Source organism: Arachis hypogaea, chromosome 15 (assembly GCF_003086295.3).
Source record: "Arachis hypogaea cultivar Tifrunner chromosome 15, arahy.Tifrunner.gnm2.J5K5, whole genome shotgun sequence".
Lineage (NCBI taxonomy): Eukaryota > Viridiplantae > Streptophyta > Magnoliopsida > Fabales > Fabaceae > Arachis > Arachis hypogaea.
In genome coordinates this window covers 118061077-118074709 of record NC_092050.1, presented here as the reverse complement: position 1 = coordinate 118074709, position 13633 = coordinate 118061077, and the positions used below count along the sequence as shown (strand labels likewise).

General features: G+C 40.4%; 1 non-coding gene across 1 annotated transcript; it reads right to left on the bottom strand.

The window, feature by feature from the left end:
- Positions 1–1113: 1113 nt before the first annotated feature.
- On the bottom strand, positions 1114–1220 carry LOC112753772 (small nucleolar RNA R71). The gene has a single exon (XR_003178140.1). It is a non-coding gene; the product is annotated as a small nucleolar RNA R71 (small nucleolar RNA).
- Positions 1221–13633: the final 12413 nt, after the last annotated feature.

Below are 13633 nucleotides of genomic sequence, written 5' to 3'. Positions count from 1 at the left end.
TGTCATTTACATTCCGTTATTTACTTCTCGCAATTACATTTTCTGTTATTTACTTTCTCGCTATTTACCTTTCTGCAACTATCAACTCAATTCTGCTTAGCTCAACTAGAACATTCCTCCAATTAAAGTTACTTGACCAATCAATCCCTGTGGGATTCGACCTCACTCTATTGTGAGTTTTTACTTGACGATAATTCGGTATACTTGCCGAAGAAAAATTATTGAGAGACAAGTTTCCGTGCATCAAGTTTATGGCGCCATTGCCGGGGATTGATTTTGTATCAACAATGATTAAATTGGTGGATAACTAGATTGAGCATTTTTTTATTTCGTTTGATTTCATTTGAGTAATTCACTTTTAGTTTAGCTATTTTCTTCCCTTTCCCCTACCCTTTTCTTAGTTGTTTACAATTCAGTTCACTAACCCACTAACTGTTTGATATATTGCATCACTCACAGTAACAACAATTCTAACAAGTATACTCTCTGCATCTACTCCTTTCTTGCTTTTGCTTTGTTGGTTATATGACAGGTAGAAGAAGCGAGGCTTCAACTTCCTTTGATTCTGAACCTGAGAGGACCTTCCTTAGATTAAGGAGGGAAGCAAGAGGAAAGAGAGTAGTTGGTACGGAGGAAGAAGAGGAGTATTTTGAACCAGACATGGATGAGAATATGAAGAACCATCATGAATAAGAGGCTCACAACCATGGCAGAGAAGGCCCAGTGCATCATGTTGGGCAAGAGAGAAGAGTTCTAGGATCCTTTATCAATCCAAACCCAGGAAACTGTGGAAGTAGCATCCAAAAGCCAACCATACATGCCAACAACTTTGAACTAAAGCCACAACTCATCACCCTTGTTCAGAACAACTATTCATTCGGAGGAAGTGTGCAAAAAGATCCCAATCAACATCTAACCACCTTTCTGAGGATATGTGACACTGTGAAGTCTAATGGTGTTCATCCTGACACCTACAGACTACTTCTATTCCCCTTCTCACTCAAGGACAAGGCATCTAAATGGCTGGAATCCTTCCCGAAGGAGAGCTTAACAACCTGGGAAGATGTGGTAAACAAATTCTTAGCGAGATTCTATCCTCCTCAAAGAATCAACAGGTTGAGAGCTGAGGTTCAAACTTTCAGGCAGCAAGATGGTGAGACTCTATATGAAGCATGGGAGAGATTTAAAGACTTGACAAAAAGGTGCCCGCCAGATATGTTCAATGAGTGGGTGCAGTTACACATTTTCTATGAAGGTCTTTCTTATGAATCAAAGAAGGTAGTAGACCACTCATCCGAGGGATCTCTGAACAAGAAGAAGACTATTGAAGAAGCCATATATGTCATTGAAACTGTAGCTGAGAATGACTACTTCTATGCTTCTGAAAGAGGCAACACTAGAGGAGTGATGGAGCTGAACAATGTGGATGCACTGCTAGCTCAAAACAAGATGATTACCAAGCAATTGGCTGACCTCACCAAGAAGATGGAGAGGAATCAAGTAGCAGCAATCACCACTTCAGTAGCAACTCAAGAAGGAGTGAATGAAGAAGCAGAGGGTAGTCAGGAGCAAGCCAACTACATTGGAAATTCACCTAGACAGAACCATGACCCATACTCCAAAACGTATAATCCTGGCTAGAGGAACCACCTAAACTTTGGGTGGGGAAATCAACAAGACCAAGGCCAAGATCAGAGACGCCACAACCCCAACAATAATGCAGCTCACCAACATCCCACACAGAGATCATATCATCACTCACCTAACAACACATCTCAACATCCATACCAAAGCCAAAATGGCCCTTCTCATCCCTCCAATGTCAACTCTCCATCATCGGAAGAAAGACTATCAAGGATTGAGACTCTACTTGAAGGCATATGTAAGAAAATCCAAGATAACAAGGTGTTCAAGGAGGAGGTGCGAGCCAATATAAAAAACCAGGGAGACACCATCAAGAGGTTGGAGTTTCAAGTGGGATACCTCTCTGAGAAGATTCCCAAACCTATTGATAGCTTCCCAAGTGACACAGAGAAGAACCCGAGAGGTGAAGAAAAGAAGGTCAGATGGGAAGATTACAAGATGGTCACTATAAGTGATAAGGGTACTGAGGAAGAGCTGAACAAACATTTAAAACAACCTGGAGATACCTCAGTAGAGACACAAGAAGAGGAGCACCAAGAACCCACACTTACACAGAAGGAGCTGCTGAAACTCTATGCACCTTTTCCCCAAAGACTCAAGGGTGGTGTAGAAAAAAGAATATACTCAAAGTTCCTTGATATGTTTGAATTTCTCCATGTAAACATACCATTCATCAAGGCTCTCCAACAAATGCCCTCATACATTAAGTATATGAAAGAGCTGCTGACCAGGAAGAGCTCACTCAAAGGAGGGCAAACAATAGTGATGAGTAAGGAGTGCAGTACTCTCATTCAACCCGAGTTGCCTACAAAAAGGAAGGACCCAGGGAGTTTTCATATCCCCTGTGCCATAGGAGAAACAATGTTTGACAAAGGACTCTGTGATCTGGGAGCAAGCATCAACTTAATGCCTTTATCTCTTATGAAGAAGCTGTAGATCAATGAGCTAATACCTACAGACGTAGTCATCAGGCTGGCTGACAAAACTCAAAAACAAGCAGTGGGAGTGGTTGAAAATGTGTTGGTGAAAGTGGGAAACTACTTCCTCCCCACAGATTTTGTCATATTGGAAATGGAAGAGAGTCCCATCCACCTAATCATATTGGGAAGACCGTTCCTAGCTACAGCTAGAGCACTCATAGATGTGGAGTGAGGAGAGCTAATACTGAGGATACATGATGAACAACTCGCATTCAATATCTTCAAACCCTCATAAGAGGCAGATCAGGAAAACAAGGAACCAAGGAAAGAGCACGACAAAGCACTGGTGGAAGAAACAAGCATTGAAGCACAGGGAATTCCCTTGGTTGTTAAGCAAGACAGTCAGCAGTTACCACAGCTAAAGGAAACTCAAGTGGAGCCAAAACCACCAGAATCATATGAGACCAGCAACAAAGTCTCCCTAGGAAAAGAGACCACAAAGAGCAGGGCAACAGCAAAAGAAACAAAGAAGAAGGCACCAAAGAGTTGGAGGAACAAGAAGATCCCTACAGAGGATTTCTCTCCAGGGGATAAAGTGATCTCAGCCTACTTCCTAGACATTCCACCTCATCTCCCCACCATCCCATCTCAGTTACCTAAGGTTTTCACCATCAACAAAGTTCTCTCCCTAGAACATGTGGAGATCCTTGATGAAGCCAATGGATATAGGTTTACTGCAAGAGGGGAAGATCTGAAGCATTACCAACCACCCTGACAAAGGCAGAACGTCAAGCTAGTGACGCTAAAGAAGTGCTTCATGGGAGGCAACCCATGTTTTACATGCTTTTAAAGTAGTTAATAAAGCAAGGTTCATGAATTTCAAATCAACTTTGACATGCACTTGAATGAATCCTTTTATGCAACATATAGTGAAGAACAAGTTTGGTGTTCAAGGCATACTAAGAGAACATAAATGTAACTCATATCATGTCAATCTTAGAGCCTTGAACAAGTCATTTACACCACATAGCCCCAAACTAAGTTTGGTGTCACCAATGTTGCATACATGGATATTTAGCTGGTTAGTTGGTTTGCACTCATGAATGGCACTTAGTAATTAGAAACAAAAATTTTTAAAAAGTAGTTACCCCACTTTTTAAATTTTGCCGCCGCTTTTCACAATTTTATTAATCACATTTCTTTTATTTTGTAGGAAAATTGATGGGACCTCACTGAGAAGAATCTCATCAAGAAGAATACCAGCAAGAAGAGTACTATGATCCAACCAACATCAACTTGAATCACATTCACGGAGCCATTGAGGAGCTAGCAAGGAGTTATATGGAGGGACAAGAACAACAACTGCACATTCAAGCCCAAAGGATGGATCGTCAAGAAGAACTGCTTTCTAATTAGATGAATCAACAACGGGAGTGGCAGAAATAGCAAATGGAACATTACTCCCAGCTCACTCAAGCCATCAATCAAGTGACTGAAAGGCAAGAGCGTCAAGACAAACGCCTTCAAGAACTCAACCAACGACAGCTAGCTCAGATGAAGGCATTCAATGAGTTCAGCGTACTGAATGAAGGACGGCAACTACATAGGGAGGAGTTCAACATAAACACTCAAGCCAAGTTGAACTATATATCTGGTCATATGCATAATCTGCACTCTGCAATCCCTAGGTATAATGAAGTCCAAAAAGAGCTAACAGAACAAGAGGAAAGGAAGGTGAAACAACAGAAGGAAACATTGAAAAATAAGACGGAAAATGCTGGCTTCTGGAAAAAGTTGATTGGAAAAAGCAAGGGAAGTGGGAGTTCAAGCACTCAAGAAAAACACAAAGAGGACAAACAAGAGGGAGAGCATGAGCAACCCCATGAGTAAAAGGTGGTGGAGTTCCCTCATTGTCCCATCTTTTTCAAGTTTTAAATAAGGAAAATCATGTATGAAATAGAACATGCTTCCATGGTAGTTTATGATTTTCAATTCTGTCTTTAGTATTTTCCTTGCTTTTGTCATATGTGTGCTGGTTCAAGTTACCTGTTTTCATCTGCATCTTGCTTATTGTATGTTTGTCCTTTTAAACTAAATAAAAAGAGATGTTATGAAAGACCAGAGTGATGTTCAAGTTATGGAGTAGGTCCTTAAATTTGTGGTGTAGTAATCACTTAGCTAAGTTGGTTCACCAATAATGTAGGAAGGCAACTATCTGTCCTGAATCATATGCTTGAAACACACCCCATGAGACTAGCTAAAAGATCCTAATAAGAAAAAGGGAAAGAACAATAAGAGTTGAAAAAGAAAGAAAAGTAATAAGAAATAAGGCTAGGCACCAAGGGCTTGAATCTTGAGGGATATGTCTGTGGTGCTCTTGTACCAAGGATCTGCTTGGATAAATAAGTTCCTAGGAGTGCTTCATCACTTGGTAACTTGGGTTAACTAACCCGGAATTATCAACTGAAAATCCACTATCAAGAGCAACCTTGCTACAGAACATTTAGTAACCCAAAGAGTTGCTGGACACCAAGGCCTCAAGGAAAAAAAATAACAAACCATGTGCCTGTGGTGTATATGTATGGGGGAGAGAGATTTGAGGGAGTAAGTCCTTAGGGGTGTTTCAACACCTAGCACCTTGAACCAACTGGTTTGGGAGTGTTGGCTGAAAGCTTATTTTAAAGAGTCGCCCCCTCACAGAACACTTAGCCTAAGGATGCAATAGACCTTGAAAAGACAAAGGGATCAATAAATAAAAGTCTCCAAGGGTGAAATCAAGTGAGTATTCCAGGGCATGGTAAAGGTCTGAAAGCCAATAAAGGAATGAACCTAAGTTGCTATGCATGAAACCCCATAAAACCAAGGACATGACTTCCACGATAATGATTCATTTCTCTTGTCATTTCATTCATCATTCTCTTGTTCCAGTACTTGCGTAGGGATAAGCAAGCTTTAAGTTTGGTGTTGTGATGCCAGGGCATCTTGGCCAGTTTCACTGACCTTTTCTTTATGGTTTTAAGGTAGTTTCATGCACTTTCTTAGGAAATAAGCAAGTTTTGGGTAAATAATCATTTACATCTTGATTCAAGCAAACATTGTGAATTTTATATGATTTCATGAGAATTATGCATGAATTGAATGATAAATTGAATGATGCATGATCTCATGGGTTAGAACCTAGCTTTGATGCACTTTATTTACTTGATTTCAGGATAAAGGAAGCAAGGAAGATGCCATGTTAATAGCCACGTTAGTCCAACTAACGTGACCATTAACGTGGAAAGGAGGCTAGCTTACAACATTAACAAGAAAAGTGAACACCAATAACGCTTTCATGAGCCATCATAGCCCACGTTAACTACGTTAATGTGGAAGCTAACGTGGAAGAGAAGTAAAGCTCCAACGTTAGTGGTAAAAGTGAATGCCACTAACGTTGGGGAAAGGGGCACACTTAGCCACGTTAAGAGTCACGTTAACTACATTAACGTGAACTCTAACGTGGGAGAAGCAATGAAGAGCCAACGTTAGTGACACTCACCTTTGTCACTAACATTGGACTAAGCCTCTATTAGCCACGTTAGTTGCCACGTTAATTGCATTAACGTGGAGGAAATGAATGATGAGCCAACGTTAGTGACACTCACCTTTGTCACTAACATTGGAGATGGCTATCACTACCACGTTAGAAGAAGGGTGTTTGGAGCGTTAGTGACAAAGGTAAGTGTCACTAACGCTCTCGAAGTTGAGGCATACCCACGTTAAGAGTCACGTTAGCTACACTAACGTGGACTCCAACGTAGGGAAGAAGGGGCCAAGGGCAACGTTATTGGCAAAGGTAAACGCCAATAACGCTCGCGATGGATCAAGAGGCAATGTTAGTGGTCACGTTAGTGCCACTAACGTTGAAGTTAACGTAACTCATCTTGGGCTAGGAACGTTAGTGCAAAAGGTGATTGTCACCAACGTTCTCGAACCCACATTTTCACCTAACGTTAACGCCACTAACGTCCTAGCCAAAGTTCGTGCCTACTTAACACTTTCTCTGCAAGTAAAGCTGAGCCCACTGAAGATTCCAAATTGCTTCAACTCAAGATCCAAAGGCCCATATCCAAGACTTGAAGAGCCAATTGGAAGATCAGAAGAGTAGTATATATAGGGGTAATTTTGAACTAAAGAAGAGCTTTTGGGGGATTGAGAGGACTACTCTCTATATAATTTTACTTTCTCTGCAACTTCTAGTTTACTTCAGAATGTACTCTCCATCTTTGCTTTTCATTCCCAGAGCCATGAACAACTAAACCCCTTTCATTGGGTTAGGGAGCTCTGTTATAATTTGATGGATCAATAATAGTTTTCATTATTCTTCTTCTTTCTTTTCTCTTGATTTTACTTGAAAGCTTTCAATCTTCATCCAATTGGATAGTTGTCTTGGAAAAGAAACTATTCATACTTGGATCTCTTCTGAACCTTGGAAGAGGAATAAAGAGATCATGCTAGAAATGCTTTCTCATGTTGGACCAAATTGGGGGTTGGGCGGATATGGTGACATATAATTCTCCCAATACTTTGATTTGGAAATACATGTGGTATAATCAGTGACCATACTTCATCTCTTCTCATGAGCAATTAGACCAAGGAATTGGCTATTGATCAAGATTTGAGAGATTGAATTACCAAGGAATTGGAATTTAATCACTTAAGATTGCCAAGGAGATCAATGAATGCATTGATTGAGGAAGAGATGAAAATGAACTTGATCCGGAGAATGCAACATCTCCTAAGCCCAATGAATCCCCCATTTTTGATCTTACCTATTCTCTTTACTTTCTGCTATTTACTTTTATGCTCATTTCCCTAAATCCCCATTTAAGATTCTGCAATTTACTTTCCGTCATTTACATTCCGTTATTTACTTCTCGCAATTACATTTTCTGTTATTTACTTTCCCGCCATTTACTTTTCTGCAACTATCAACTCAATTCTGCTTAGCTCAATTAGAACATTCCTCCAATTAAAGTTGCTTGACCAATCAATCCCTGTGGGATTCGACCTCACTCTATTGTGAGTTTTTACTTGACGATAATTCGGTATACTTGCCGAAGGAAAATTGTTGAGAGACAAGTTTCCGTGCATCAAGTGCTTCATGGGAGGCAACCCATGTTTTATATGCTTTTAAAGTAGTTAATAATGCAAGGCTCATGAATTCCAAATCAACTTTGACACATACTTGAATGAATCTTTTATACAGCACATAGTGAAGAACAAGTTTGGTGTTCAAGGCATACTAAGAGAGCATAAATGCAATTCATATCATGTCACTCTTAGAGCCTTGAACAAAAACTTTTTACACCACAGTGTCACAAACTAAGTTTGGTGTCACCAATGTTGCATACATGAACAGTTAATTAGTCAGTTGGTTTATATTCATGAATAGCACTTACCATTTAGAAACAAAAATTTTAAAAAGTAGTTATTCTTTCCTTTTAAATTTTGCCGCCACTATCCACAAATTCATTAATCACATTTCTTTTGTTTTGTAGGAAAATTGATGGCACAATTGAAGGATGATGGGTTTGGCCACTTCAAAAGAAGAGGACTATACACGTGTCTTCAAGGGGGAATGCATTGGGAAATGTTGCCATGCAACATCGGAAGAAGAACACGCTTGGAAACTGAACCAACCCCATCATAAAGTTGATGATCCTTGTGCCCATCCCATACTAAACCCCATCCGTTCATCATAGGCCTACACATTCAATCCACACCTTTCATCTACTCACCACTTCTGTATATAAGAGGTTCTTATTCCATACTCCCTTTCACATTCCAATTTCATCCTTTACACTTCCCACTCTCGGCACCCAACTCCCTTTTTACCCATCAAAAACACTCTCACTCATTCCCTTCACTACACCCCATCTTAACCGGCCGAAGCCCATTATCCACACCCTTTACACCTTCACATATCAAAAATCACTTATGGCATCATCAAGCTCTAAGAGAAGAAAAGGGAAGCCTATGGAGCAACGCCCTTTTGATGAGAAGAAATTCAAAACCTTTCACCATGCATTGCAATATGGATGGATGGTTGATAAGGAGATCATATATGAGCTGGGCTTTCAAGTCAGAAAAACTGAGTGCCCCGAAATCATAGAGAAGGTGGAAAAGAAAAGATGGGAGCTCCTTACTGATCAAGTCATAAAAGTAAATGTAACTCTTGTAAGAGAGTTTTATGCAAATGCAGTCAGGTATGATAAGACAGATGACTCCTATATAAGCTTCGTGAGAGGGGTAACCGTGGACTTCAGCCCTATGAGCATCATGAAGGCATTAAAGCTACGAGCCATACCATTTGCAGAAGAAAGCTATCACTCCAGAATAGATGGAAGCCCTAATCATGACCAGATTGTACAAGATATTTAAATGCAAGGAGCTGATTGGGTATGAGATCCTCAGGGGAAACCCAAGTTCATCAAGAGAGGGGACCTCACCCCTGAAGCAAAGGGGTGGTTTGAAATTGTAAGGAGATCCATCCTTCCTGCCGGGAATAACTCAGAGGTGAATCTTAAGAGAGCAACAATGGTGCAATGTATATTTAAAGAAGGAGAGATCAAGGTCCATGAACTTATAGCCCAAGGTATTAGGAAGATAGCTGAAAAGAGCGATTCTGGAGGAAGGTTAGGCTACTCCAGCACTCTTTTTCGTCTGTGTGACAGGACTGGGGTGGTGTTCGAGGATGAGGACCCCGAGTGGATAAAAGTGGGCATCCCAATTACTGTTCGACGGATGCATGCGGTTGCATCTCCCCTACCTCAATGAAAGCCAAGAAAGAGGCCAGCCCATCAAGTAGTAGAAGGACAAAAATTAGAGGAGCAAGACCCTTTAGACATGCACCAGTTACAGGAAGTCATTGATGGCTTATCTAGACAATACTTGGAAAATCAAGGGGCACAGAAAGAGTTGCAACTACAGTTGGTAAGCCGTCAAGAAGAATTACTCTCTGGATGGATGAATCAACAGGGGGAATGGCAAAAGCAATTGATGGAGCAGCAACTGGAACAAGGGAAACATTGGGGTGAATCCTTCCACAGGATAGAGCAAAGGCAAGATCAACAACAAGAAGCCATCCAAAAGCTAATCAACATCCAAGCACATCAAGGTGCACACATACATGAAATGCATCGGAAACAACTAGAACAGGCAGAACTCTTTGACGAATACAGAGCGTTCGCAGAAGGAGTTTACATGAATGAGACTGGACATCATGTAAACACTCAAGCCAGGCTCGGGTACTTAGTTAGACAACTGCCTGTACTGCACCCGGGAATCACAAAATATGAAGAAGTAAAGGATGAATTAGCGTGAGAAGAAAGAGAAAGGGTAGAAAAGAGTCATGAATCAGTAAGGAAGGCACTTGAGGAGTGGAAAAAAGCCAGACTAGCACGAATATGAGGAAACACAAGTGGACACAAAGAGGACAAACAAGAGGGAGAGCATCAGCAACCCCATGAGTAAAAGGTGGTGGAGTTCCCCCTTTGTTCCATCTTTTTCAAGTTTTAAATAAGGAAAATCATGTATGAAATAGAACATGCTTCCATGGTAATTTAGGATTTTAAATTCTGCCTTTAAGTTTTTACTGCTTAGGTCTATGCTAGCTGTGCCAAATGATTTACTGCATTTTCACCTTGCTTACTTGTATGCTTGTCCTTTTGAATCAAATAAAAAGAGAATGTATGCTATGAAAGACCAGAGTGAGGTTCATATTATGGAGTAAGTTCCTAAGTTTGTGGTGTGGTAATAGATTAGCTAAGTTGGTTCACCAACAAGGTAGGAAGGCAACTATCTGTCCTGAATCATATGCTTGAAACATACCCCATGAGACTAGCTACATAACAAGATCCTAATGAGAAAAGGGGAAAGAAAAATGAAAGTTGAGAAATAAAGAAAAAGGGTAAGAAATAAGGCTCGGCACCGAGGGTTGAATCTTAAGGCATGTGTTTGTGGTGCTCCTGTGCAAGGGATATACTTGGATGAATAAGCTCTCAGAAGTGCCTTATCACTTGGTAACTTGTGTTAACTAACCCGGAATTATCAGCTGAAAGTCCACTATCAAGAGTAACCCTTGCTACGGAGCACTTAGTAACCCAAAGAGGTGCTAGACACCAAGGTCTCAAGAATAAAAATAACAAATCATGTGCCTGTGTTGTGAATGTACGGGGGAAAGAGACTTGAGGGAGTAAGTCCTTAGGGGTGTCTTAACACCCAGCACCTTGGACCAACTGGTTTGGGAGTGCTGGCTGAAAGCTTATCTTAAAGAGTCGCCCCCTTACAAAGCACCTAGTCTAAAGAACACAATCAAACCCTGAAAAGAAAAAAAAAGGGATCAATAAATAAAAGTCTCATAGGGTGCAATCAAGTGAGTATTCCAGGGCATGGTAAAGGTCTGAAAGCCATTAAAGGAATGAACCTAAGTTGCTATGCATGAAACCCCATAAAACCAAGGACATGACTTCCACAATAATGATTCATTTCTCTTGTCATTTCATTCATCATTCCCTTGTTCCAGTACTTGCTTAGGGACAAGCAAGCTTTAAGTTTGGTGTTGTGATGCCAGGGCATTTTGGCCAGTTTCATTGACCTTTTCTTTATTGTTTTAGGGTAGTTTCATGCACATTCTTAGGAAATAAGCAAGTTTTGGGTAAATAATCACTTACATTTTGATTCAAGCAAACATTGTGAATTTTATATGATTTTATGAGAATTATGCATGAATTGAATGATAAAATGAATGATGCATGATCTCATGGGTTAGAACCTAGCTTTGATGCACTTTATTTGCTTGATTTCAGGACAAAGGAAGCAAGGAAGAACCACGTTAGTAGTCACGTTAGTCTAACCCTAACGTGGAATGGGAGCTAGCTTGCAACGTTAATGAGAAAAGTGATCGCCAATAACGCCTTCGTGAGCCATCATAGCCCACATTAGTTGCCACGTTAACTACGTTAACATGGAAGCTAACGTGGAAGAGAAGTAAAGCTCCAACGTTAGTGGTAAAAGTGAATACCACTAACGTTGGAAAAAGGGGCACACCTAGCCACGTTAAGAGTCACGTTAAGTACATTAACGTGAGCTCTAACGTGGAAGGAACAAAGAAGTGCCAACGTTAGTGACACTCACCTTTGTCACTAACGTTGGACTAAGCCACTATTAGCCACGTTAGTTGCCACGTTAATTGCATTAACGTGGAAGCTAACGTGGAGGAAAGGAATGATGAGCCAACGTTAGTGACACTCACCTTTGACACTAACGTTGGAGATGACTATCACTACCACGTTAGAAGTCACGTTAACCTAAGTAACGTGAACTCTAATGGGGGAAGAAGGGGTGTTTGGAGCGTTAGTGACAAAGGTAAGTGTCACTAACGCTCTCGAGGCTAAGGCATGCCCACATTAAGAGCCACGTTAGTTATACTAACGTGGACTCTAACGTGAGAAATGGGGGCTGAGAGCAACGTTATTGAAAAAGGTAAACCCCAATAACATTCACGAAGGATCAAGGGGCAACGTTAGTGGTCACGTTAGTGCCACTAACGTTGAAGTTAACGTGAACCATCTTGGGCTAGAAACGTTAGTGAAAAAGGTGATTGTCACTAATGTTCTCGAACCCACATTTTCACTTAAACGTTAACACCACTAACGTCCTGGCTAAAATCCATGCCTACTTCACACTTTCTCTGCAAGTAAAGCTGAGCCCACTGAAGACTCCAAACTGCTTCAACTCAAGATCCAAAGGCCCATATCCAAGACTTAAAGTGCCAACTAGAAGAGCAGAAGAGTAGTATATATAGGAGTAGTTTTGAACTAGAGGGAGCTTTTGGGGGGATTGGGAGAACCACTCTTTGTATAATTTTACTTTCTCTGCAACTTCTAGTTTTACTTTCAGAATGCATTCTCCATCTTTGTTTTCCATTCCCAGAGCTATGAACAACTAAACCCCTTTCATTGGGTTAGGGAGCTCTGTTGTAATTTGATGGATCAATAATAGTTTTCATTATTCTTCTTCTTTCTTTTCTCTTGATTTTACTAGAAAGCTTTCAATCTTCATCCAATTGGGTAGTTGTCTTGGAAAAGAAGCTATTCATACTTGGATCTCTTCGGAACCTTAGAAGGGGAATGAAGAGATCATGCTTGAAATGCTTTTTCATGTTGGACCAAATTGGGGTTTGGATGGATATAGTGACATATTATCCTACCAACACTTTGATTTGGAAATACATGTAGTATAATCAGTGACCATACTTCATCTCTTCTCATGAGCAATTGGACCAAGGAATTGGCTATTGATCAAGATTTGAGAGATTGAATTACCAAGGAATTGGAATTCAATCACTTAAGATTGCCAAGGAGATTAATGAATGCATTGATTGAGGAAGAGATGAAAATGAACGTGATCCGAAGAATGTAACATCTCCTAAACCCAATGACTTCCCCATTTCTGATCTCACCCATTCTCTTTAATTTTTGCAATTTACTTTTATGATCATCTTTCCAAATCCCTATTTAAAATTTTGCAATTTACTTTCCGCCATTTACATTCAGCTCTTTATTTCCAGTATTTACATTTTCTGCTATTTACTTTCCTGCCATTTAATTTCCTGCAACTCTCACATCAAATTATGCTTAGCTCAACTAGAACATTCCTCTAATTAAAGTTGATTGACCAATCAATCCCTGTGGGATTCGACCTCACTCTATTGTGAGTTTTTACTTGACAACAATTCGGTATACTTGCTGAGGGAAATTGTTGAGAGACAAGTTTCTGTGCATCAACTATTCTGAGAGCATGTCAGGAAAACACCTCTTCATCAGTTGCTTGTATCTTTCCCAAGCTTCATAGAGGGATTCACCCTCTTTTTGTCTAAAGGTTTGTACTTTCACCCTAAGCTTGCTCATTTTCTGAGGTGGAAAGAACTTGGCTTTCCTTAGGTTGGGAGTCTACCCATATCCTAGCTCTGTCTCTAATAGAAAAAGTGAAAAGCATAAGTCTGTAGACGTCAGGATCCACTCCAT